The sequence below is a fragment of the Equus asinus genome, chromosome 15, assembly GCF_041296235.1.
Source record: "Equus asinus isolate D_3611 breed Donkey chromosome 15, EquAss-T2T_v2, whole genome shotgun sequence".
Taxonomy (NCBI): domain Eukaryota; kingdom Metazoa; phylum Chordata; class Mammalia; order Perissodactyla; family Equidae; genus Equus; species Equus asinus.
Genome location: NC_091804.1, coordinates 26,189,772 through 26,217,126, shown reverse-complemented (window position 1 = coordinate 26,217,126; position 27,355 = coordinate 26,189,772). Strand labels below are relative to the sequence as shown.

At 39.0% G+C, this 27,355-nt stretch overlaps 1 protein-coding gene across 6 annotated transcripts in view; it reads right to left on the bottom strand.

The window, feature by feature from the left end:
- Window positions 1–12,766, bottom strand: part of ASIP (agouti signaling protein) — a 116,879-nt gene extending 104,113 nt beyond the window's left edge. The window contains exons 1-3 of one of the 6 annotated variants that reach the window (XM_070485789.1): window positions 12,430–12,766; window positions 11,988–12,171; window positions 11,074–11,376 (exon numbers count right to left, since the gene is read on the bottom strand). The gene's annotated coding sequence lies outside the window, so the exon portion shown is untranslated. The remainder of the gene's footprint in view (window positions 1–11,073; window positions 11,377–11,987; window positions 12,172–12,429) is intronic. The other 5 variants (XM_070485788.1, XM_070485790.1, XM_044748288.2 and 2 more) reach the window with 5 other exon arrangements.
- Window positions 12,767–27,355: the final 14,589 nt, after the last annotated feature.

The window sequence follows — 27,355 nt, the reverse complement described above, 5'->3', positions numbered from 1 at the left end:
TGAAGCCATGCTGAGGCGGCATCCCACATGCCACAACTAGAAGGACCCACAACTAAAAAATATGCAACTACGTACCAGGGGACCTGGGGAAGAAAAAGGAAAAATGAAATCTTTAAAAAAAAAGGGGAAACTAACGAATTTAAAATAATTATTAGTTATGTTTGTGGGCATGCAATATATAAAGATATAATTTTATGACATCAAAAACTGTAAGGGGGTGGGGATAGAGCTGTAAAGGAGAAGAGTTTTTGTATGTTGTTGAAATTAAGCTGGCACAAGTTCAAATTAGGGCATTATAACTTTAGAATGTTAAATGTAACCTCCATAGTAACTGCATATAAAATAGCTATAGAATATACACAAAAGGAATGAGAAAAGAATTTAAACATTTCAATATAAAAAATCAACTAAATATAAAATGAGACAGTAATATAGGAAATAAAGGATCAAAAAGGCTATAAGACATAGAGGAAACAAATAGCAAAATGACAGAATCAAGTCCCTCCTTATCAGTAAGTACTTTAAATGTAAATGGATTAAACTCTCCAATCAAAATACAGAGATTTGCAGAATGGATAAAAACATGTGATCCAACTATATGCTCTCTACAAGAGACTCACTTTAGATTCAAAGAGACAAACAGATTGAAAATGAAAGGATGAGAAAAGATATTCCATGCAAAGAGTAATCAAAAGAGAGCAGGAGTGGCTATACTAATATCAGAGTAAAATAGACTTTAAATCAAAAAAGTTTACATGAGGAGCTGGCCCATGGCTGAGTGGTTAAGTTTGCATGCTCCACTTCAGTGGCCCTGGGTTTTGCTGGTTCAGATCCTGGGCACGGACACGGCACCTCTCATCATGCCATGCTGAGGTGGCATCCCACATGCCACAACTAGAAGGACCCACAACTAAAAATATACAACTATGTACCAGGGGGCTTTGGGGAGAAAAGGAAAAATTAAATCTTTTTAAAAAAAAAAGAGGGCCAGTCCGGTGGTGCAGCGGTTAAGTGCACATGTTCCCGCTTTGGTGACCCAAGGTTCCCTGGTTCGAATCCCAGGTGTGGACATGGCACTTCTTGGCAAGCCATGCTGTGGCAGGCATCCCTTATATAAAAAATAGAGGAAGATGGGCATGGATGTTAGCTCAGGGCCAGTCTTCCTAAGCAAAAAGAGGAGGATTGGCAGATGTTAGCTCAGGGTTAGTCTTCCTCAAAAAAAAAAAAGAAAAAAGAAAAAAAAAGAAATTGAAATTAAAAATAAAACACAATACTATTAAAAAAAGTTTACATGAGACAAGAAGGATATTATATATTAATAAAAGGTTTAATACAGCAAGAAGATATAATAATTATAAGCATTTATTCACCTAATGACAGATCACCAAACTATATGAAGTGAAAACTGTCAGAATTGAAGGGAGAAATAGACATAAAAATAATAGCTGGAGACTTCCATATCCCACACTCAATAATGGATAAAACAACCAGATAGAAGATAAGTGAGAAAAGACTTAAACAACACAATAAACCAACTATATCTCAGACACATACAGAACACTCTATCCAAAAACAAGAGCACAGACATTCTTCCCAAGTGCACATGAGACATTTTCCAGGATAGACCATACGTTGGGCCACAAATTAAGTCTCAAGAGATTTAAAAAGAAAGATATCATACAAAGTATCTTCTCTGACCACAATGGGATGAAGTTAAAAATCAATATCAGAAGCAAAACTGGAAAACTAACAAATTTGTGGAAATTAAGCAACAAACTTAAGCAACCAATGGATCAAAGAAGAAATCACAAAGGAAATTAGAAAATACTTCCATATGAGTGAAAACAAAAACACGACATACAAAAATTTATGAGATGTAGTGAAAGCAGTGCTAATGGGGAAATTTATAGCTATAGATAAACAAAGAAGATCTCAAATCACAACTTAACTTTACAACTTAAGAAACTAGAAAAAGAAGTACTAACTAAACTCAAAGTTGGCAGAAGGCAACAGTAAAGATTAGAGCAGAGATAAATGAAATAGGAAATAGAAAAATAATACAGACAATTAATGAAACTAAAAGTTAGTTCTTCTAAAAGATCAACAAAATTGACAAACATTTAGCTAGATGGACTAAGAAAAAAAGAGAGAAGTCTCAAATTACTAAAACCAGAAATGAAAGTGGGGACATTACTACCAATTCTACAGAAATAAAAATTATTTAAGAGAGTACTATGAACAATTGTACACCAAAAAATTGGATGACCTAGATGAAGTGGACACATTTCTAGAAACACAAAACTCACCAAGACTAAATCACAAAGAAATAGTAAATCTGAATAGACCTCTAACTAGTAAGGAGATTGAATTAGTAATAAAAAAAAACCTCCCAGGAAAAAAAGCCCTGGACTTGATGGCTTCACTGGTGAAATCTACCAAATATTTAAGAATACCAGTCCTTCTCAAACTTTTCCAAAAAACTGAAGAAGGAACACTTCCTAACTCATTCTATTGGGCCAGCATCACCCTGATACCAAAGCCAGACAAAAGCACTACAAGAAAAGAAAGCTAGAAACCAATATCCCTTATGAACATTGATGGAAAAATGCTCATGAAATACTAACAAACTAAATTCAGCAGCATATTAAAAGGATTATATGCCATGATCAAGTTAGATTTATTCCTAGAATGCAAGGATGGTTCAATATATGAAAATCAATCAATGTTATACACAACATTAACAGAATGAAGAAAAAAACCCACATGATCAACTCAGTTGATGCAGAAAAACCCCTTGATAAAATTCAACACCCTCCTGTGATAAAACCACTCAAAAAACTAGGACTAGAAGGAGACTACCTCAACATAATAAAAGCCATATACGAAAAACCCACAGCAAACATCATACTTAGCAGTAAAACACTGACAGCTATTCTTCTAAAATCAAGAACAAGGCAAGGATGCCCACTCTTACCACTTCTGTTTAAGTTCTAGCCAGAGCAGTTAGGCAAGAAAAAGGGGCAAGAGGCATCCATATTGGAAAAGAAAATATAAAATTATCCCTGTCTGCAGATGATATAATCTTATATGTAGAACATCTTAAAGATACCACAGAAAAGAACTGTTAGAATTAATACACGAATACATCAAAGTAGCAGCATACAAAGTGAACATACAAAAATCAGTTGCATTTCTATACACCAACAATGAACAATTTGAAAAGGAAATTAAAAGACATATCCCATTTACAATAGCACAAAAAGAATAAAATTCTTTGGAGTTAATATAACCAAGGAGGTGAAATATTTGTACAATGAAAACTACAAAACACTTCTGAAAGGAATTAAAGAAGACATAAATAAATGGAAACACATCCCATGTTCATAGATGAGAAGACTTAATACTGTTAAGATGTCAATGCTACCCAAAGTGGTCTACAGATTCAATGCAATCCCTATCAAAATCCCAATGATGTTTTTTGCAGAAATAGAAAAAAGTCATCCTAAAATTCATATGGAATATCAAGGGACTCAAATAGCCAAAACAATCTTAAAAAAAGAAGAACAAAGCTGGAAGACTCACACTTCCTAATTTCAAAAGTTACTACAAAGCTACAGTAATCAAAACAGTGTGGTACTTGCATAAGGACATACATGTAGACAAATGCAATAGAACAGAGAGCTCAGAAATATACCTTCACATATATGGTTAAATGATTTTTGACAAGGATGTCAAGAGGATCACAGGGAAAAGACAGTCTTTTCAACAAATGGTGCTGGGAAAACTGCATGTCCACATGCAAAATAATGAAATTGGACCCTTACCTAACACCATATATAAAAATTAACTAAAATTGGATCAAAGACTAACTGTAAGAACTAAAACTATAAAACTCTTAGAAGAAAATAGGGCAAAAGTTTCATGACATTGGATTTGGTAATGATTTCTTGGATATGACATTAAAGGCACAGGCTACAAAACAAAAAAAATAGACAAACTGGACTTCATGAAAATTTTAAAAATTTGTGCATCAAAAGATAATATCAACAGAGTAATAAGGCAACCCACAAAATGGGAGAAAATGTTTGCAAATCATATATCTGATAAGGGATTAATATCCAGAATATATAGAGAGCTCCTAAAACTCAACAACAACAAAACAATGAATTAAAAAATGGGCAAGAGATTTGAAGAGACATTTCCCCAAAGAAGATATACAAATGACCAATAAGCATATGAAAAGATGCTCAACATCACTAATCATTAGGGAAATGCAAATCAAAACTACAGTGAGATAATTCACACCCATTAGGATAGCTACTATCAAAAAACAGAAAATAAGTGTTGGCAAGGATGTGGAGAAATTGGAACCCTTGTACACTATTCTTGGGAATGTAAAATGGTATAGCCACTGTGTAAAACAGTATGGTGGTTCCTCAAAGAATTTAAAATAGAATTACCATATGATCTAGCAATTTCACTTCTGGGCATATACCCAAAAGAACTGAAGGAACAGTCTCAAAGAACTATTTGTACAGCTATGTTCATAGCAGGATTATTCACAATAGCTAAAATGTGGAAGCAACCCAAGTGTCCATCAAGAGACTAACAGATAAGCAAAATGTGGTGTATATATATATATATATATATATATACACAATGGAATATTATTTGGCCTTAAAAAAGGAAGGACATTCTGATGTATGCTACAATAAGGATGAAACTTGAGCACATTATGCTAAGTGAAATAAGCCAGTCACAAGAAGACAAATACTGTATTTCACTTATATGAGGTACTGAGAGTAGCCAAAATCACAGAGACAGAAATAGAAGGATGGTTGCCAGGGGCTTGGGTGAGGTGAAACGTAGAGTTATTGTTTAATGGGTATAGAGTTTTGGTTTTACAACATGAAAAGAGTTATGGAGATGGATGTTGATAATGGTTGTACAACATTATGAATGCATTTAATACCACTTAATTGTACACTTAAAAATGGTTAAAATGGTAAATCTTATGTGCATTTTACCATAATACCAAAAAATTTGGGGGAAAAAAGCAAATCAGTGGTCGCCTAGGGTTGGAAGTAGAAGAAGGAGGATTAACTGCAAATGGGCACAAGAAAACTTCTTGGATGATGGAAATGTTTTAAATTTAGATCATCATGATGGTTGCACAATTGTATAAATTTAATGAAAACCATTGAATCACTTAGAATTGGTGACTGTTACAGTATGTAAATTATATCTCAATAAAGATAAAAAAGAACTACATGGAGATACAAAATCATGAAAAATTCAGAAAAGAGTATAAGAGACATATGGGACATGATAAGAAGCTGTAATCCTAGTAGGTTAGGAGACAGATAATGGGGCACAAGCAATATTTGAGAAGACAATGACTGAGAATTTTCCAAAGATTACATCTTTATATTCTTGATGTCTTTATCCAGTTACAGATTCAAAAAATGCCACAAGGCCCAAGCATGATAAATTTACACTCAAGTGTATTATAGTAAATCTGTTAAAAACCAAAAAGCAAGAGAAAAATCCTAAAATTAGAATAAGAAAAAAGTCAATTTACTAGCAAAAGATCCAAATTAAGACTTCCAGCTGACTTCTCAAGGAAACAGAAACCACAAAACAATGGGATGATATCTTCAAAATGAGATTTAAAAACTGCCAAGTTAGAATTCTACATTCAGCAAAAATATTTTTCAGAAATCAAGGTGGAAATAAAGACAACTTTAGAAAAATAAAAACGGAGAGAATTTGTCACCAGTAGACCTACACTAAAAGAAATGCTAAAAAGGTATTCTTCAGGTAGAAGGAAAATAGAAAAGCACAAAATTGAAAGGAGAAATATAGAGCAACATAAAATTAAAGATAGTAGGCAAATCTTAATGAATACTGATTGCATAAAACAATAGCAATGACAACAAGAATATAAATAAAGTTTATATAAAATTATATTTAAAATAGAAATAATATATATATAAAATTAAGATACATGGCAATGAGAACACAAAAGGGGTGTGTGTGTGTGTGTGTGTGTGTGCACATGCGCATGTGTGTATGGTGATAACAGGATTTAAAGTGTTTTTAGGCTCTTACATTGTCTGGGAAATAATAAAAGTTCCTATTTGATTCATGATGTAATCTGCAGGGTACCTATTTTTAAAAAAGAACAAAATAATGTTAAACTAATAGGGGAAATGAGATTAAAAATATCATTATTAGGGCCAGCCCCAGTGGCCTACTGGTTAAGTTCAGCACACTCCACCTTGCTGGCCTGGGTTCAGTTCCCAGGCACAAACACTCTGTTAGGAGCCATGCTGTGCTGGCAGCCCACATACTAAAAACTAGAGGAAGATTGGCATGGACATTAGCTCAGGACAAATCTTCCTTAGCAAAAAAAGCCAAAAAAAAAAAATCATTAGTTCAAAAGAAGTTAAAAAAAAAGGAGAGAAAAGGGAAGAACATAAAACAAGCGGGACAAATAAAAACAGATGATAGATTTAAGCTCAAATATATAAATAATTACATTAAATGTAAATTGGCTCCAATTAAAAGACAAAGATCGTCAGACTGTACGTTAGTTTCCTATTGCTGCTGTAATGAATTACCACAAATTTCATGGCTTAAAACAACACAAATTTATTATCTTAAAGTTCTGGAGGCCAGAAATCCAAAAAGTGTTTAGGTGTTTCATGGGCTAAAATCAAGGTGTTGGCAGGGCTGCATTCCTTCTGGAGGCTCTAGAGGAGTATCCATTCCCCTTGCCTTTTCAAGATTCTAGAGTCCACCTGCATTCTTTGCCTCACAGACCTTCCTCTATCATTAAAGCCAGCAGTGTAGCATCTTTAATCTCTCTTTGACTCTGTCTTGCCTCCCTCTTTCACTTATAAGGATACTTGTAATTATACTGGACCCACCCAGATAATCCAGCATAATCTCCTCATCTCAAAATCCTTTACTTATTCACATCTGCAAAGTCCCTTTTGCCATATGAGGTAACATAAACCGAGGTTCCAGCAATAGGATATAGACATCTGTGATGGTTAGTTTTATGTGTCCTCTTTACTGGGCCACAAGTACCTAGATATTTGGTCAAACAATATTCTAAGTGTTTCTGTGAGAGTGTTTTTGGATGAGATTAACATTTAAATCAGTAGATTGAATAAAGCAGATTGCCCTTCATAATGTGGATATGCCTCATCCAATCAGTTGAAGGTCTGAATAGAACAAAGGGCCGACTCTCCCCCGAGTAAGAACAAATTCTTCTACCTGATGGCCTTTGAAGTGGAACATCAGTTCTGATTCTACAGCAGCCTGCTGGCCTTTGGACTCAAACTGGGACATCAATTCAACTCTGCAGATTTTGGACGATTTGTCAGTCTCCATAATCACATCAGCCAATTCTTGTAACAAATCTCTCTCTCTCTCTCCTTTATGGATATAAGTATATATATATATATATATATATATATATAAAACCTATTGGTTCTGTTTCTCTGGAGAACCCACTAATACAACATCTTTGAGGGACCATTATTATGACTACCACAGAATGGATAACAAAAGCCAACTCTACGCTGCTTGTAAAAGGTATGCTTTAATTATAAGATTTAGACAGTTTAAGAGGATGGAAAAAGATATGACATTACAAACACCAACCAAAAGAAAGCTGATTACATTAATATCAGACAAGACTTAAAGGAAAGAAGTATTGCTATAGGTAAAAAAGATTCTTCATAATGGTAAAAGATTAACTCAACAGGAAGGCTAACAGTTCTAAATGTACTTGTAGCTAATAACATAGTCTCAAAATATATAAAGCAAAAATAGACAGAACCAAAAGGAAAACTAGACAATTCTAATTTCTAAAGTGTGATATTTTAATATTCATCCCACAGTAACAAACAGACAAAAAAATTTAATGACCTAAAAAATATGATTTAAAACTCGAACTTACTAACTTAATTGAATGTTGGCGGCTGCAGAATATACATTCTTTAAAGCGTGCATGGAACATTTACCAAAATAGACCATACACTGGACCATAAAGAAATTTTAAACAAACTACAAAGGATGGAAATTATACAAAATATGTTCTCTATCAAAGTAGAAGTAAGATAGAAATCAGTAACAAAAATAATGAGAAAAATCCCTCTAAGATATGAAAAAGATAAAATATTTTGAACACCATTTTGACAGTAAATTTGAAAATTTAGGCGAAGTGGATAAATGCTTGTAAAAATGCAAACTACTTAAAGTGACACAAGAAGGAAGAGAAGATCTGAATAATCCTGTCTCTATGAAAGAAATTGAATGAGTAATTAAAACTTCTACACTAAGAACATTCTAGCCTTGGATGTTATTCACCAGTTGATTGATCCACAAATTTAAAAAAGAAAAAACATCAATCTTACTCAAACTCTTCCAGAGAATTAAAATTATGAAGCTAACATTACTTTTACATCAAAATCTAATAAGGACATTACAAAAGAAAATTACAGGTTAAACACTCTAATGAAGAGAGATACAAAAATCCTAAACAAAATACAAGCGTATAAAAACTAGCAATATATAAAAGGACTAATACTCCATAACCAAATTGGGTTTATTCCAGAAATACACGATTGAGTTACCATTCAAAAAATTCAATTACTATAGTTCATCATATTAAAAAAAAAACCTTGAAAACTCCAAGGCTCATTTTAATTGAGGAGGAAAATGCATTTCATAAAATTCAGTATCCATTAAACGTTTAAAAATAATTTCAAACTAGGAATAGAACTGCCTCAATCTGATAAAGGATACCTACAAAAGTAAACTTCAGCAAATATCATACTTAATTGAAGTATTGAAAGCTTTCTTTCTGCGATCAAGACTAAGACAAAGGTACTTGCTCTCTTTGCTTTTATTAAGTATTGTACTTAGAGTCCTAACCAGTCCAATAAGTCAAGAAAATTTTCACGTGGTGAAAATTCATCGAGCTGAAGACTTTTTTGTTTAATAAAAACAGAAAAACTTTCAATAAAAACTTTACTTAAAGAAAAATAAAAGTGTGTCCAGACCATTCAGGAGCCCAGAGAAGAGGGAGATGAGAATTCAAAAAAATAAGCAATCAAGTGAAAAATTCAGCTATTGCAATGTGCTTTCTCTCTCTGACCCCGTTCCTTCTTCCCCAGCTAAGGCAGACACATTTGGTTGTCATCTTATCCTCAAGCGTCCTTGCAAGTAAGGGAGGCTAGTCTTTGTTTTCACATTTGATGCACAGGAAGATGGAAGCCCTAAGCAGGTCAACAATTAGATTAAAGCCTCACAGGCAGTTAGAAGCAGATGCAGGACGAGAAATTGGTCTCCTTAATTCCTGCTCCTGAGGTTTGTGCACCAGAGCCTGTTGCTCCTGCAAGCCAGGCCACCAAACTGCTCTGATGCTAGGCTTCAAGGAGCGAATGCCTTCAATAGGATCTAGTGAATTTTTCTCTGTGCCTCTAATTTATAGTGATGCCAAGGATGGGGATGGCATCCTAATTTATTTCACAGTTGAACTGACAAAGCAGTATCTAGTCTGTCATCACTGCGTACATTTCCCTGGAAGCAAATGTCAAGGGGTGCAGCAATAGAACATAAGGAGGCGATTTTAAATAACCACTTTTCCCCCTTCCAAAAGCCCAATTACTGACTGTTTGTATTGAACGAGGTCTGATGGCAGTTGAAAGCAGAATAAACCAAGAGAAGAGAGAATGAAACGCCTAGGATCCTGTCTGCAACGACCATTTCTAAACAAGTGAACAGAATCACACTTCTCATCCCTTCATCTTTTAAACAAGATTCAAATGTGGTTTAGAATGTTTTGAATTTAGTACATTTGCTCCAAGCCGATTCTTCTTAAAAACATCTGAACGTAAAGAAAGAATCTGTAAGTACAGGTTTGGGAAACAGATGGAAACAGAACTGGTGGCTGTCTAGCAGGCAATTTATGGCTGGATTCTACCTTTGTAGGGGCCATCAGAGGGGCTTTTGGAACTCTCTGCCCTCTGCAATGCCCCTAGTCCACTTCCTTTCCTCAAGACAGCTGCCTTGAGCAAAATTTACACCTCTATGCGCTCTAGGAACTACTTTGGCCCCCAGATCCAGCCACACAGATATTTAAATTGGATACAGACTCTAGCTTTACAGTTCTTTCCAATTTCCTCCCTGCAATCTGAATAAATCTTCTCTACCCAACTGAAGTTAGTTTCCTCTCAACTCACAATCTGTCTCTGTGTACCTTTCCCCCTCCGAATCATATTCTTTCTTACCCTAATCAAAGACATCTGATCTTTTTGGTTCCTAGTTTTTATTTCTCTTCTATAGGAAATCTCTCTTTTGACTGGTCTCCTGGCTCTGGTTCCTTACTTCTTGTGCCCAACTCTGAACACTTGGCTCCTTTGCTTTCCCATGCCAGACTGTAACAGCATCTCTGCTAGAACGCTTACCCACATGCAGAAGTGCTTGGAAGAGAGAAACATTCATGGTGTAACTGAAGGACGGCACGGCAAGTTTTATGTTATTTTAACTTTTGAGATTCCTCCAGACTATCTTGAAGAACCAGAAACAGCCCTTTTCTTAGATTGCGTTCCAACCCAGAGCCACTTACACAAAATGCGGGTTACGGCACTCTACAGTAAAACAGCCAATTAAAAGTAGTCGTCTCAATTTGGGTTATACGCTTCCTTATACCCTCGAATTTGCAGAGGTCCAAAGCAATAGAATCCAGTGTGTGGTTTCCTAGACCCACAGGTCTGCTTTTCAAAGTCTCAACCTGACAGAAACTAAAACCAAATACTTTAACCTACAGTTTACTTCTTTTGAGGTAAGAGTCAGTCTTCTTTCTACGTCTGTCTGACAGGATGCCTGAGCGACCAAATCAAAAGGCTATAATGGGCCCCCAACTCCTGGTAATTACGTTTGCCTGGGGCCGTCCTGCTGGGGGTTGTGCCCAAAGTGAAGCCGTTAGTGTCAGTGACCTGATCCTTACTGAGATCCCTGTGGTTTAAGCTGAGAAGACACAGACACATTCCCTACCTTTAAGGTGAGTTGGAATCTTTTCCTTTATTTTCAGAGCAGTTTGACCAAAGGAACCATCTCATTCTCAGTGCTCAGCTCGGTTGTGAGATTTGTAGTTTCATGCTTCCAGGATATGGTTCCATTACTCGCTGGACTTGCCCTTCATATTGTCCATGTTGGCGGCTCATTGCAAGATGGCTGCTCCCTCCATGAAGGTTCTTCTCCTTTCCTACATGTATCTCAATAGAGCTTCACATTCTGGTACAGTGAAGGGTACAGACCTGCAGGCTTCTCTTCTCTGGTGCCATCTCAGCTACCTGTCTACAAGGCATGGGCAGTGGCCAGCTGCTTTTACAATAATTTAGGTGCTTAACTATTTAGGAAGAGTCCACACCCAAATAAGAAACTGTGATTTTGAAACTCCAATTAGAGGAATGTACCAAGCAAAAATCATCTAGGCATTGAGAGCTTGGGGAAATTTTTACTATAGAGGAAAGAAACAAACAAAAAATAGAAGATGAAGGGCCAGCCAGCAGCACAGCGGTTAAGTTCATGGGCTCCATCCACTCCAGTGGTGGGGTTCACCTGTTCAGATCCAGGCATGGACCTGGGCACCGCTTATCAAGCCATGCTGTGGCAGGCATTCCACATATAAAATAGAAGAAGCTGGGCACAGACGTTAGCTCAGGGCCAATCTTCCTCAGCAAAAAGAGGAGGATTGGCAGTGGATGTTAGCTCAGGGCTAGTCTTCCTCAAAAAAAGGAAAAAAAAATAGAAGAGGAGGAGGAGGAAGGAGCAGGAGGAAGAAGAGGAAGAAGAAGAAGAATTTGAGCCCATAGATAGCATACTAAGTATATATATCGTACTGTACCAAAACACCCACTGAGAAAGAGAAAGAGAAAGAGATTTCTTCTTCCCATATTCGGGCTCACCTCTCACTATACAGGGCCCTGTCCCAGGAATCATCAGTAGCAGCTCTCTGTGGTCAATAACAGATAATTCCAGATCAAGAGAAAGGTTCTGAAATCAAGATGTCATTTTTAGATCAATGGTTTTCCAAGTAGAATCCGGGGATCTCTGGTGGGTCTGCAAAGATTCTTCCAATCGTTCTGTGGGCTGGGTCAAAAGGCAAGGCACAGATGTATGTTGGGTGTGGCTTTTTTTCTCCCCTTTGAAACATATTTTCCACTGTGGATTTCAATCAAAACTTAAAAGCACCAAAACAAACATGTTTAAAGGAAGTGACAATCACAGGGATTCAGTAAAAATACCACAAATGTGTTTTTTTTGTTTCTGGCTAGTTTATTTAATCTAGTAAATAGCTGAGACTCACGCTACTCAAGTAGTATAAGGAGTAAAAATTTTGAGACCCACCTGTCCAGATGAAAAGATAAACCTTGCAAAGCACATCTTTTTGAGGGGAGGAAAGTCAGGTCCTTTCTTCACTGAGTTTCCCATTTCCCAGGGTCATTTATTTCCTGGTCCTCTCTCAGCCTTGCTTTCTAGCTCAATGCTCACAGCTCTGAAATCACAAACCACCACTGCCAAGAAGAAACTTTCTCTGCTGCCACAGCTGTCTTTACTCAAGTTTCTCTCCAAGGGATCAGGAGCTCAACTGTAGGGTCAAGGAGAATGTCATTTGTGGCTGCAGCTTAAGAAGAGCTGTTTTTCCTCATCCTAGTCCTACAGCAAGAGTTAACCCCAGGAAAGCCTGGGCTGCTGGAGAGGAGTTTTGTGAGTTATATAATGACCTGTGCCATATAGCATGACAAAGCTGCCACGCTATCTAGGATGCTCAGATGCTATGAGATAAAATTTAGTACTTATGGCTAGGTCTGCTTTTCCCTCTCTAACAGAGCAATGTGACATTCAGCTATTTGTTGGACCAATTTGCATAGCCATAGTTTCTTACAAGGATTTCTAAACAGATGCACTGCCTACACTGCAGGTAAACAGTGTGGAAGCTGTAAATTAGAATGGATTTGGAGGAGGCCAGTCCCCTGGCTGAGTGGTTAAGTTCACGTGCTCCACTTTGGCAGTCCAGGGTTTTGCAGGTTCGGATCCTGGGCGTGGACCTAGCACTGCTCATCAAGCCATGCTGAGGTGGTGTCTCACATAGCACAGTCAGAAGGTCCTACAACTAGAATATACAACTGTGTACTGGGGGGCTTTAGGGAGAAGAAGAAAAAGAAAAAGAAGGTTGGCAATAGATGTTAGCTCAGGGTCAATCTTAAAAAAAAAAAGAATGGACTTGGAGACCTCTAACTGGATTTTCCTGCAGTATTTGCAATACCTTTTACCTATCTAGATAATTCTGTCATGTGTACACAGTGCTCTCCAATAATTCTGAAGCCATCCTGAATTACCTAGATGCTGTTAGCCCTCTTGATCCTTTGGTGAAGACCCACCAAAGAATATAGGATGTGATATTCTTCCCACCTTGCTTGCTAAGGTGAAAATAACTTGTTTGCTCTTTGAATATGATTGAAAAAGGAAGGGGGGGGGGACAGAAAAAATAGAAAAAACCCAATCCCAACACCTGGATGGTTTGTACGTACCTCTCTGGGACTCCCTTGTTCTTGAACAGTTTGGCTAATGATTCCCTCTTTCAAAGTCTACAGAGGTTCAATGAGTCAGCCTGTCAGGAATGATACTTTGCTTCCAGTTACCACAAATTGGTTTAAATAGGTTGTCAAGATGCTATAGCTGTGACCTGGCAGGGGGAGGTAGGGCAGCATATACCATATAAGTATGCTCTTGTGTTTCTGTGTGGATACCTAGTGGAAAGAGTATTTGCCTCTTCTAGAGAAACTGAAGGTTCTCTACTATATTGCATGGTATCCCAGCCCTAGAATCTGCCTCATGCAAATAAATTTCATGAACCTGCTCATGTCTTGAGAAGATCTATGCTTGATTCCTATTATGGCTAATGTTTCTGGATCCCTAAGAAAGAGGACCAGAGTATCAGAAGACCTGGTCTCAGCTCCAGTCACCACTTACAAGCTCTGGGATTTTAAGCTAATTTATCTGCCTTCTCTGGGCTTCAGTTTCTTTATTGGTAACTTGGGTAAATAATACCCTCAGTGGAGATCCTGGGGAACAAATCAAGATAATGGTATGTAAAGTGCCTGGTGGGGCTCCAAGCACATGAACTGCATATGAATCTGGGGGAGCACACTGTGGCAAAAGAAGACCCTCCCTTGAAAAAGGAAGACCCTACAATTATAATGGGAGCCCAGGGTAGGGGTTCAATGACTGCTAAGTCCTCTTGTCTTATTACAAATTTTTGGAGGATGTTTGCTCTTAAGGTGGAATGGTGGAAAAGGGACTGAACTTGGAGTTAGGAAATCAGTGTTCTAGTCCTGATTCTGGTGACAATAGAGCTAGATAAGTTTGGGCAAGTCATTTAATCTCTTTCTTTCTGTTTCCTCGCCTAAATAATACTGATAGTCATACTTTCCCTTTCCAAAGCATAGTATTACTGTGAAGCTCAAATAAGATACGGTCTACAAAAATATATATATAAAACATATAAAAAAATATAACTTATTTTGGTAAAAAACTTCAAAACAGGAGTGACGTCAGCATCATGGCAGAGTGAACTTGCCCAGGATTCTCTCTCCTCCAACATACAATGAAAAGGGACAGCCATACTCCAAGAGAGGACATCCTAACACAACACAAAAAACATCTGAGAGACACGCAGCCATATGATGGAGGGTGGTGAGGTTGGAGCCTCCCTCAGAGGAGCTGGAACAAGGTAAGAGAGAACTTTGGTCCCTCCCCTAAAGACTGCAATCTGTGACTGCGGGAGGCTCCAAGAGTGAAGGAATGGGGGAGGGGATGTTCATTCATGGGAACATTAAGGACCCCGAGGGCTCATGCGGCCTAGAGCGAAGACCTCTGTCAGGGCAAAAGCTTTCGTCGGGGGTGACCCCAGCAGGCCAACATCCCAGGAGAGCAGATAGTGAGAGCAGAGCGAGAAAGCCTACAGTGCATGCAGGAGAAAGCAACCCTACCCCCACCCACCTCACCACTCCACTGCCTGGGATCTCCTCTGAAGGCAGAGGGCTCAGAATATGTGGCTCTTGACCCCCACCAAGTGGCAATAGGCGATAACTGCAATAAAATAATATCAGGATGCATAAGAACTGAACCACCTCCTCTAGCAATATCAAACACTATATCAAATCTCCAGAACAGAGAATAAATGACAAGTACCCAGAATTCAGTCCTGAGGACACAGAAATATGTAATCTAAATGACAAAGAATTCAAAATAGCTATCATCAAAAAACTCAATAAAGTAAAAGAGAATGTAGAGAAACAATTCAACAAGTTCAGGAGCTACTTCACAAAAGAGATTGAAACTATAAAGAAGAATCAATCAGAAATATTAGAGATGAAAGACACAATGGAAGGAATAAAATACCCATTCCCTGAATGCTCGAGTGGACATCATAGAGGAGCATATAAGCATAATCGAAGATAGACATGCTGAAATGCTCCAGATAGAGGAGGAGAGAGAACTAAGGCTAAAAGGAAATGAAGAAAGTCTCTAAGAAATATCCAACTCAATAAGGAAATGCAACATAAAGAATTATAGATATTACAGTAGGAGAAGAGAAGGAGAATGGAGCAGAAAGTATGTTCAAAGAAATAATAGCAGAGAACTTCCAAAACCTAGGGAAAGAGAGGGAAATCTGTGTGGAAGAGGGTCCAGATCTCCTAGATACGTCAATGTAAAAAGACCTACTTCAAGGCATATAGTAGTAAAACTGGCAAAAATGAATGACAAAGAAAGAATACTAAGAGCAGCAAGGCAAAAGAAAATAACCTACAAAGGAACCCCTATCGGGCTTTCAGTGGATTTCTCTGCAGAAACCTTACAAGCTAGGAGAGAATGGAATGACATATTCAAATCTTTGAATGACAAAAATTTTCAGTCAAGAATACTCTATCCAGCAAAAACATCCTTCAGATATGACGGAGAAATAAAAACTTTCCCAGACAAACATAAGCTAAGGGACTTTGTAGCCATGAGACACCACCCTAGAAGGAATTCTCAAGAAGGCCTTCATACCTGGGGAAAAAAAGGGGAGAAAGGAGTCACAAAACACAGAGTAAGGAAATAAATAGGTAGACAGAATCAGAATAGGATAGCAAACACTCAAGTATAGCATTAAAGATACTAGGGAAGGAAAACACCAAAAACAAAGATAATCTTGTCAGTTTAACCACAAACTGACAACACAAGATGGAATAAGATGTGAGAAAAACAACTTAGGAGGGGAGGAGGAAAGGGACTGAATCAGTTTAGACTAAGGAAATAACAAGCCATCAGAAAATGGACTATCTTATACACGAGATTCTGAATACAAACCTCAGGGTAACCACTAAACAAAAAAGCAGAATAGAGACACAAAGAATAAGTACAGAGAAAACAAAGAAACACATCGTAAAAAACTACATATTTCAATGGGTAGACCAAAATACACAGGATGAGAAATGAAGGACATGCAGGAGAACCAGAAAACAAGTGATAAAATGACAGCTTTAAGCCTTCATATATGAAGAATCACCCTAAATGTAAATGGATTGAATTCTCCAAGCAAAAGACACAGAGTGGCGAGATGGATTAAAGAACAAGTCTGAGCAATATGCTGCCTCCAGGAAACACATCTCAGCTCCAATGACAAGCACAGGCTCAGAGTGAAGGGATGGAAGACGATACTCCAAGCTAATGGCAAACAAAAGAAAGCAGGTGTCTCAATACTTATATCAGACAAAGTAGACTTCAAGATAAGACAGGTAAAGAGAGACAAAGAGGGGCCGTATATGATGATCAAAGGGACACTCCATCAAGAAGAAATAACACTTAAAACTATCTATGTACCCAACACGGAAGCACCAAAGTACATAAAGCAACTATTAACAAACCTAAAAGCAGATATTAATAATAACACAATATTAGTAGGGGACCTCAACACTCCACTCACATCAATGGATAGGTCATCCAGACAGAAAATCAATAAGGAAACAGCGGAATCAAATGAAAAGCTAAACCAGTTGGACTTAATAGACATATATAGAACACTCCATCTGAAAACAGCAAAATACATATTCTTCTCAAGTGTGCATGAAACATTCTCAAGGATAGACCATATATTGGGAAACAAGGCAAGCCTCAATAAATTTAAGAAAATTGAAATAATAACAAGTATCTTTTCTGATCACAATGCTATAAAGCTACAAATTAATTAGAAGAAAAAAGCTGAGAAAGGGAGAAAGATTTGGAGACTAAACAACATGCTATTGAATAAGCTATGGATCACTGAAGAAATTAAAGGAGAAAGCAAAAAATATCTGGAGACAAATGAAAATGATACCATATCATACCGACTCATATGGGATGCAGCAAAAGCCATATTAAGAGGGAATTTCATCACAATACAGGCACATCTTAACAAACAAGAAAAATTCCAAATAAGAAATCTCAAATTACACCTAACTGAATTAGAAAAAGAAGAACAAACAAAGCCCAAAGTTAGCAGAAGGAGAGAAATAATAAAAATCAGAGCAGAAATAAATGCTATTGAAACAAAAAAGGCAGTAGAAAGAATCAATGAAACAAAGGGCTGGTTCTTTGAGAAGATAAATAAAATTGACAAACCCATAGCCAGACTTACAAAGAAAAAAAGAGAGAAAGCTCAGATAAACAAAATTAGAAATGAAAGAGGAGAAATAACAAAGGAACAACAGAAATGCAACAGATTATAAGAGAATACTACGAAAAACTATATGCCAACAAAATGGATAATCTAGAGGAAATGGATAAATTCTTAGACTCTTACAACCTCCTAAAGCTGAATCAAGAAGAAACAGACAATCTGAATAGACCAATCACAAGGAAAGAGATTGAAACAGTAATCAAAAGCATCCCAAAGAATAAAACCCCAGGACCAGATGGCTTCCCTGGGGAATTCTACCAAACTTTCAGAGAGGATTTAACCCCTATCCTTCTCAAGCTATTGCAAAAAGTTATGGAAGATGGAATACTTCCTAACACATTCTATGAGGCCAACATCACTCTGATACCAAAGCCTGACAAGGACAAAACAAAAAAGGAAAACTACAGGCCAATATCGCTGAAGAACATAGTTGCAAAAATCCTCAACAAAATTTTGGCAACCCGAATTCAACAATACAAGAAAATGATCATACATTATGATCAAGTGGGATGTATACCAGGGACACAGGGATGGTTCAACATCCACAAATCAATGTGATATACCACTTCAACAAATTGAGGAATAAAAGCCACATGATCATCTCAATAGGTGCAGAGAAAGCATTTGACAAGATCCAACAGCCATTTATGATTAAAAAAAAAAACTCTTAACAAAATGAGGATAGAAGGAAATTACCTCAACGTAATAAAGGCCATATATGACAAACTGACAGCCAACATCATACTCAATGGGCAAAAACTGAACGCCATCCCCCTGAGAACAGGAACAAGACAAGGATGCCCACTATCACCACTCTTATTCAACATAGTACTGGAGGTTTTGGCCAGAGCAATTAGGCAACAGAAAGGAATAAAAGGAATCCAAATAGGGAGTGAAGAAGTGAAACTCTCACAGTTTGCAGACGACATGATCTTATATACAGAAAACGCCAAAGAATCCATCGGAAAACTAATAGAAATAATCAACAACTACAGTAAAGTTGCAGGGTACAAAATCAACTTACAAAAATCAGTTGCTTTTCTGTGCGCTAATAATGAACTTACAGAAAGAGAACTCAAGAATACAAATCATTTGCAATCGCAACTAAAATAATAAAGTACCAAGGGATAAATTTAATCAAGGAGGTGAAGAACTTACACAGTGAAAACTATAAGACATTACTGAAAGAAATTGATAACGACGTAAAGAGATGGAAAGAGATTCCATGCACATGGATTGGAAGAATAAACATAGTTAAAGTGTCCATACTACCCAAAGCCATCTACAGATTCAATGCAATCCCAATCAGAATCCCCAAGACATTCTTCACGGAAATAGAACAAAGAATCCTAAAATTCATATGCAGCAACAAAAGACCCAAAATTGCCAAGGCAATCCTGAGGAAAAAAGAACAAAGCTGGAGGCATCACAATCCCTGACTTCAAAATGTACTACAAAGCCATAGTGATCAAAACGGCATGGTACTGGTACAAAAACAGGCACATAGACCAATGGAACAGAACCGAAAGCCCAGAAATAAAACCACACATATACAGACAGCTAATCTTTGACAAAGGTGCCAAGAACATACAATGGAGAAAAGATAGTCTCTTCAATAAATAGTGTTGGGAAAACTGGACAACCACTTGCAAAAGAATGAAAGTAGACCATTATCTCACACCATACACAAAAATAAACTCAAAATGGATCAAAGACTTGAAGATGAGTCCTGAAACCGTAAAACTCCTAGAAGATAATACAGGTGTACACTCTTTGGTATCGAACTTAAAAGGATCTTTTCGAATACCGTGTATTCTCAGACAAGGGAAACAAAAAAAATAAATAAGTGGGAGTTCATCAGACTAAAAAGTTTCTGCAAGGCAAAAGAAAATGGAATCAAAATAAAAAGACAACCCATCAATTGGGAGAAACTATTTGCAAATCAGATATCCAACAAGGGGTTAATCTCTATAATATGTAAGGAACTCACATAACTGAACAACAAAAAAACAAACAGCCCGATCAAAAAATGGGCAGAGGATATGAACAGACATTTTTCCAAAGAAGATGTACAGATGGCCAATAAACACAAGAAAAGATGTTCAATATCACTAATCATCAGGGAAATGCAAATCAAAACTACACTAAGATACCACCTTACGCTGGTTAAAATGGCTATAATCACTAAGACTAAAAATAGCAAATGTTGGAGAGGGTGTGGAGAAAAGGGAACTCTCATACACTGCTGGTGGGAATGTAAATTGGTGCAGCCACTCTGGAAAACAGTATGGGGATTCCTCAAAAAACTAAAAATAGAACCACCACAGGACCCAGCTATCCCACTACTGGGTATCTACCCAAACAACTTGAAATCAACAATCCAAAGTAACATATGCACACCTATGTTCATTGCAGCACTATTCACAATAGCCAAGACATGGAAACAATCCAAGTGCCCATCGACTGATGATAGGTTAAAGAAGATGTGGCATATATATACAATGGAACTACTCAGCCATAAAAAAACACAAATTCATCCCATTTGCAACAACATGGAAGGACCTGGAGGGAATCACATTAAGCGAAATAAGCCAGACTGAGAAAGACAAACACCAGATGATTTCACTCATGTGTGGAATGTGAATAAACACATGGACAAAGAAAACAGTTCAGTGGTTACCAGGGAAAGGGGTTTGGGGGGTGGGCACAGGGGTGAAGGGGAACACTTAGGTGGTGACAGTCAAGAAATAATGTACAACTGAAATCTCACATTGATGTAAACTATTATGAACTCAATACAAAACAAAAACAAAAAACAAAAAACAAACCTTCAAAACAATCCTGCCAAGCCAGCAGTGCTTAATACATTCTAGCAAATTTGTCTGAAACTTAATTTAATCCTGTTTCTGTGACTGACAAGAATGAAGCTTAACTGGAAATACTCCCACTGAACTCACCCAAACAGCCAGTCCCTTAGGTTCTGTGTGTAGTCCTTGAAGGGCAATGAGAACTAACAACAGGAGATGAGCAAAGGCTTAGCTCCAACTTTTCTAAATCTCCTGTGAGTTCATGGTTGAAGCTTCTAGAACCAGGGCTATGTCTTTGACGGCTAGAATTGAGGACCCTCTTTGGAGACAAAGAGTTTCAGGAGCTTACTTCCTGCTCTGATCTCAGTATATAGTGGAGCAAGTCAGAGGGTCTGGGAAGCAGGGAAAGGGTCATCCTTACAACTTTGGGAAGCTTAAGACAAAGTCTCACCCTGAAATCACTCATCACCCACAACCTTGTGAACACTTTCAACAGCAGCCCAAAAGGAGAACCATCTTGTTTATCAGACTTTTCGTTTCTCGTCCTCTCCCAGAAATACCTGTAGAAGAAAGTTAGGAAAACCTATGTTTGTTTGTTTTGTTTTACTTTTTTGCTTTTTCTTCCATAACCCAGCATGTGGCAGACCTGCCCTGGGCAAACAGATCAGGGGAGAAGCCTATGGAACAGGCTCTCAACTCTGAAGCACTGAGTCTTTACCCTCTTCTTTAGCAAAGGGCTTCCTGGAATGTTCCCCATGTACCGGTTGGCCTGGGTCCTGAAGCAAAAGCATCTGGCCCAAACTCTTCTGCATGGACATGGGGACATGCAGACATAGATCTTTTCCTACAAATGCTGCCTTTTGCATGGAACCACTGAAGCAGTAGGTTGGAAGGCAGCAGGTGGACAGTGAGAATTAGGATTTAACTTTTCTTCAGGTGCCTTGGCCTTTGTGTGCAGAGCAGCAGACACTGCTGGCTATCCCAGTTGCAGGCATACAGCACCTCCTCCCCAACTTGTCCACAAACAATCCCTGCTCAGGTATCAGTAATGACAGGAACACACAACAACTACCACAAGCCCTAGCATTTAAAGTCCCCAAGCAGATCCAACTCCAGGTTTGCCACACTGGGCCCATGTAGTCTGTCCTTGTAGAAGGGGTCGTTAGTACGAATTCCTTTTTAATGCTTGTGGGGATTCTACCTCAAATGTACTTTGGAAAAATCAAAGACCTCTTCTTAGAGAATTTGTATCTATTTAGATACACAGTAAACAAGCAGATAAAGGGCTGCTTGCTTAATATTTCCAAGATGTGGGGTACGTCAGTTCATTAGAGAAAAGAGCAAATAGGGGCAGTTCTCATTTCGGAGGCATCTGATCAGGAGGCCCTTAAGGGACCCTGACATTCCAAAGAGCCGATAGTCTTATTCTTTCAGGCTTTGTTGTTTGAACTTCCACCACTTGGGGCAGAGGAGAGTCCAAGCGGGTCAGGAGTCCAAGACAGGAGGCCCCTTAGGGAGGAGAGCTGAACTTGTGAGTACAGGGCTGCCAGGATTGGGTAGAACCCTTACATATACCCTAAAAAGTTTGTCCCCTGGCCCACCTTCCTCTAATTTTTCAGGCCCTGTGATCTTTACTGCAAAGCAAACCATATGTTTTGATTCTTGCTTCTGGCTTACTCAGAGCGTTTCATGTGTCTGGCGGCAGGAAACCCTCCGGCCTCTTTAAGCAGCAGCTCTGGCACCAAAGAGAGGAGGCCAGGTTTTTTGGACTCCTCACCATCTGGGCATGGCAGCCCAGTGGAGGGCAATGCATAGTGTGGAGGAAGGGTAACAAGAATGGCTGTAGGGTTGGGAAGACACTCCTGGGATTCACAGAGGTGGACTCCAGGCTCAGGCACCTGTGGGTGCCTGTCCAGAGAATTAGCTTTTTCCTCTCCATACTACCCCTGAATTTCTATCTGAGTCTTCTTGTGAGACAACCCTTCCCTGGAGATGGGAGAGCAGGACCTAGTCCTTCTGGAAGACATAGGGGAGGGAAGTATTGTCCTATATAAGGGACCACACAAAGCTTCTAATCCTGTAGATTGATGCTTCAGTCACCAAGATGGTTGATGTCAGATAAACTTCAGATGAGCTTCAATGCAATTTGTTGGAAGAAAATTCTGTGATTTGAGTGGTAGGGAAGGTGAAGGCTAGGGAAAGTCAGTCACTTCTCAGAAGGGATCAATTACACTTGTGTGAAAGGGGTGAAGGGATGGTGACAGATTAAGGAAAACCTTAAAGTAATTATTTTGTTTATTTATATCATGTTTTATAATTTTCAGTTATTTGGTCTTGTCTCTGGGCCTGTGCAGTTGCTGTTTCCCCCCTGAAATGTTTTTTCAGTAGATCCCCATATGGCTATGTCCTTCTTGTTCTCCAGATTTCAAATGTCTCCTCCTCAAAGAGGGTTTACCTGACCAATCTCTTTCAGGTGATTCCCACTTCAGTCTCTATCACATGGCTTTATTTTCTTCCTATAATTCATCATTATTTGAAATTATCTTATTTGTTTACTTGTTTTGGTCTAATTATCCAACCGTAATGTAAGCTGCATGAAAATATCCCATCTATCTTATTCACTGCTATATCCTCAGTGCCTGGAATAGTGCCTGTTGAACAGGAAGTGTTCAATAAATGTGTGCTGAACAAGGGAATAAATGAGTGGAGTGTTAGGGTTGGGAGAGCTAGCCAAGGAAAGCTAGGTAAAACTGGAATGGGATGCATATAGCCAGAAAGACAAAAATGATCAGGAGAGAAATTTGGGTCCAGTAACCAAAACCTCCTGAGAAGCGGAAATAGAAAATAAAAATAAAAGAACAACCACATTTTGCTTGATGCCTTCCAGCTTTCATCATATTCAGCAAATGCTTGTTCAGTACTTCCTATGTGCCCAGCATTATGCTAAGAGCCGCAGATATAAAGATGAATGAAGTAATAGGTTGAAGAGAATGGGGAGAGGAAGTCAAGTCAGGAGTGACTCTTTCTTGAGTTCTCAAGTCATTCACTGAGTACACCATCTGATAAGGAGACACATAAAAAATAGCTACAAGAAGATGGGACAAGGACTACCTGGAGTATTAATGAACTTCAATAATGGGAATATGTCAGGGGAAACTACAGAGGAGATGACATTTGATTTGAGCCTTGAAGATGAACAAAGATTTAATCAAGCAGAGAGGAAGAAAAAGGGTATTCCAGGTAAGGAAACCACATGAGAAAGGCATAGAGGCATGAAAGCACTTGTTACGCTTGGAAAACAGCAAGCAGACCAAATTGTTCCCTGTGACCAGAGTAGAATGTGCATGGGGGAATGGTGAGACATGTGGCTAGAAACATGGATGGAATGAAGTGGCGAAGGGCTGGCCTTATTATGGGCTGTGCTAAAGAATGTGGACTTCATCAAATCAGAACAACCTAGGTTTTGCAGCGAAATTCTTGGATCCTTATATGATCCCTGATAGATGGCAGCATGTTAGCAAATTCTCTCCAACTACGACATCAGTCAAAGGACTCTTGGTTTGATGTCCAGAGGCCTCAATGTACTTCACAAGTGTGGCCTTAATACAGTCTATCTGAGGATCTGGGAGAAATGCCAGCCTAGGATGCTGGGCCCCTAACTCTCACCCAAGGTCGGGCTGAGATGCTTGCATCCTACCAAGGGTCTCACACAGCCAGGCCCAGGCCACTCCCCACATCTCACAAACCACAAGGGCTCCAGGCAGCTCAGGAAGTGGCAGCCACCCAAGGACTAGGGTGAGACAAGGAAGGCATGCATCTGGCAAAATTTAAGGGTTTGCCAAAATAATGATATTTTAATGAAATACTTTTTTAAAAATTATGCAAAAGAAATCAATGATCAAGGGAGATCTCTTCTATCATCCCATTATCTAGCTTATTATTCCAGGGTTAGATGGGGTCCTGGTGAAATTCTCCCATGGGTTCCTCAAACCTCTTCTTGAGATCAGGAAATGGGAAGGCCTAAACTAAGCCAGCCCCAGGGAACTGGAACCTGGAAGTACCAGCTCCACCCTCCCTAGTTAATCTGGGACCTACACAGAAGATGGGGGAGCCTAAGTTTGCTGCTTACTTCCAACCTGAAGCACTCCCCAGTGCGAGGCTGGAACAGTATCAGTGTGGATCTCCACCCACAGTTTGGCCTACTGCCACTTCTTGGAGAGGCTCCATACTCTGGGAACAAGGTATGAGACAAGCACTGCTTCAGTGTTTGTTGGGCTAACCTGCTCAAGGAATTAATTGTCTTATCTTCTGTGGTGTCAGCCATTTCTGTTCTTTGTGAAAGAATGAACTATTCCTATCTTCCTCCTCACTCCTCGTCCCAAAAGAGTAACCAGGACCTTTTGTTCTAGAGATCAGGGCTTCTCCCACCTCAGAAAAAAGTAAACCAATAGGCTTTTGTTTTGGAAACCAGCCCAGGGCAAAGCAGTTTTGTCTGAGAGAAAGAAGGGCCCTTAGGATTAGAGGAAGACAGAGAGAGAACTTCCTGAGCCTGACTCTGAAAGCAATGGTGCTAAGGAGCACTGCAGTCTCCTTATATGGCCAGGTCCTGCTCGCACTCTCCCCCAGACCCCTGGGATGGTAGGACCTTGAATGTGGATGACTGTGTGCTTACGGAGGTGAGCAAAGGCACTGCTATTTGGGACCCTCAGCAGAGGTCTCCATGCCCCAGGTAGCCTAGAGAAAGGGTTCTAGAATAGGACCATCTTCATGGACAAAGAGCATGAGTGGCAGGCAGTGACTGAGAGAGGTCTTCTGGCAAATATCTGTAATCTCCTGAAAAAGGGCCAAAACTGGATTTTCCACCCATTGGTGGATAGGAGCCAAGGATATTTAACTTAAAAAACTAAAGAAATGTGGCATTTCCATGACCTGTATGACCTGGAACAAAGTTATACCTGTTAATAGTGTTTAACACTAGCCTTCACACTTTCCTTTAAAGTATTCAGGTTTCCTGGCTCAAAGAAACCTCCAGCTTGATATGTTTAACCCTGCCTCTCAGGACTTGGAGGCTGGAAGTGTTCCAGGATACGGGTGTATGGGGTTGGCCTGGTGGCACAGTGGTTAAGTTTGCACATTCTGCTTTGGTGGCCCAGGGTTCACTGGTTTGGATCCTGGGTGCAGACCTATGCACTGCTTGTCAAACTATGCTGTGGCAGGCGTTCCACATATAAAATAGAGGAAGATGGGCACAGATGTTAGCTCAGGGCCAGTCGTCCTCAGCAAAAAGAGGAGGATTGGTGGCAGATGTTAGCTCAGGGCTAATCTTCTTCTTCTTCAAAACAAAAAGGATATGAGTGTGCAGGCTGTACTGTGAGAGTACCTCACACTTGAACACTAATTCCAGCCCCTCTCCCATCAAGTGAATGGGAGCCTAAGTCAAAGGTAGACATCCCCTGGAAGTGGGAGGACAGGAAGTTGGGCAGAGTGGCACACAGGACTGGGATTGCTCACATCTGGGGCTCCCTAAGCCTTGCTGTGAAACCCATCCACAAATCTGCACTGCCCCCAGGTGGCCACACCAGAGCTCTGCTCTGCACTTCGTTTGAGAAGAAGATCTGAGACGCATGTGTCTCTCCAGCTGGAGCTCTTTGGAAACCCAGTAGTGGGGAGATGAGGGGAAAAGCCAGGACCTACAATCATCAAGTTGGGTACTGGGATGTTTAAGGAATGTCTCTTTGCAATATCACTTTATAATTGTTGGCATAAACTTAAAATACATTCAGAGAAATTGATTTCAGTTCGCTACTAAAATGCTCAGGGATTTGGAGTGAGAAAATGGTAGGTAACTGAGATTTGACTAAAATAATTTTCTAGGTTTTACCATTGAAGACATTTTTTTCCTTTTTATTAAGATTATGATAGTTTACAACCTTGTGAAATTTCAGTTGTACATTACTGTTAGTCATGTTGTAGGTACACTACTTTACCCTTTGTGCCCTCCCCCCACCCCTCCTTTCCCCTGGTAACCACCAATCAGTTTTCTTTGTCTATATGTTAACTTCCACCTATGAGTGGAGTCATACAGAGTTCGTCTTTCTCTATCTGGCTTATTTCATGACATAATGCCCTTAAGGTCCATCCATGTTGTTGTGAATGGGATGATTTTACCCTTTTTCATGGCTGAGTAGTATTCCATTGTATATATATATGCACCATATCTTCTTTATCCAATCATCAGTTGCTGGGCACTTAGGTTGGTTCCACATCTTGGCTATTGTACATAATGCTGCGATGAACATAGGGGTGCACGGAACTTTTGGAATTGCTGATTTCAAGTTCTTTGGATAGATACCGAGTAGTGGGATGGCTGGGTCATAAGGTATTTCTATTTTTAATTTTTTGAGAAATCTCCATATTGTTTTCCATAGTGGCTGCACCAGCTTGCATTCCCATCAACAGTGTATGAGGGTTCCTTTTTCTCCACAACCTCTCCAACATTTGTCACTTTTTGTTTTGGATATTTTTGCCATTCTAACAGGTATGAGGTGATATCTTAGTGTAGTTTTGATTTGCATTTCCCTGATGATTAGTGATGATGAGCACCTTTTCATATGTGAAGACATTTTTTTAAAAGCTAAAACTACTTTTCTGACATTCATTCAAACAATTATTGGGGGCTTAGTTTATGTCATGCACTACACTAGAAACAGAGGATATAAAGACGTTGTCTCTGCCTGCAAAGAGTTTATGGTCCAGGAGAAGG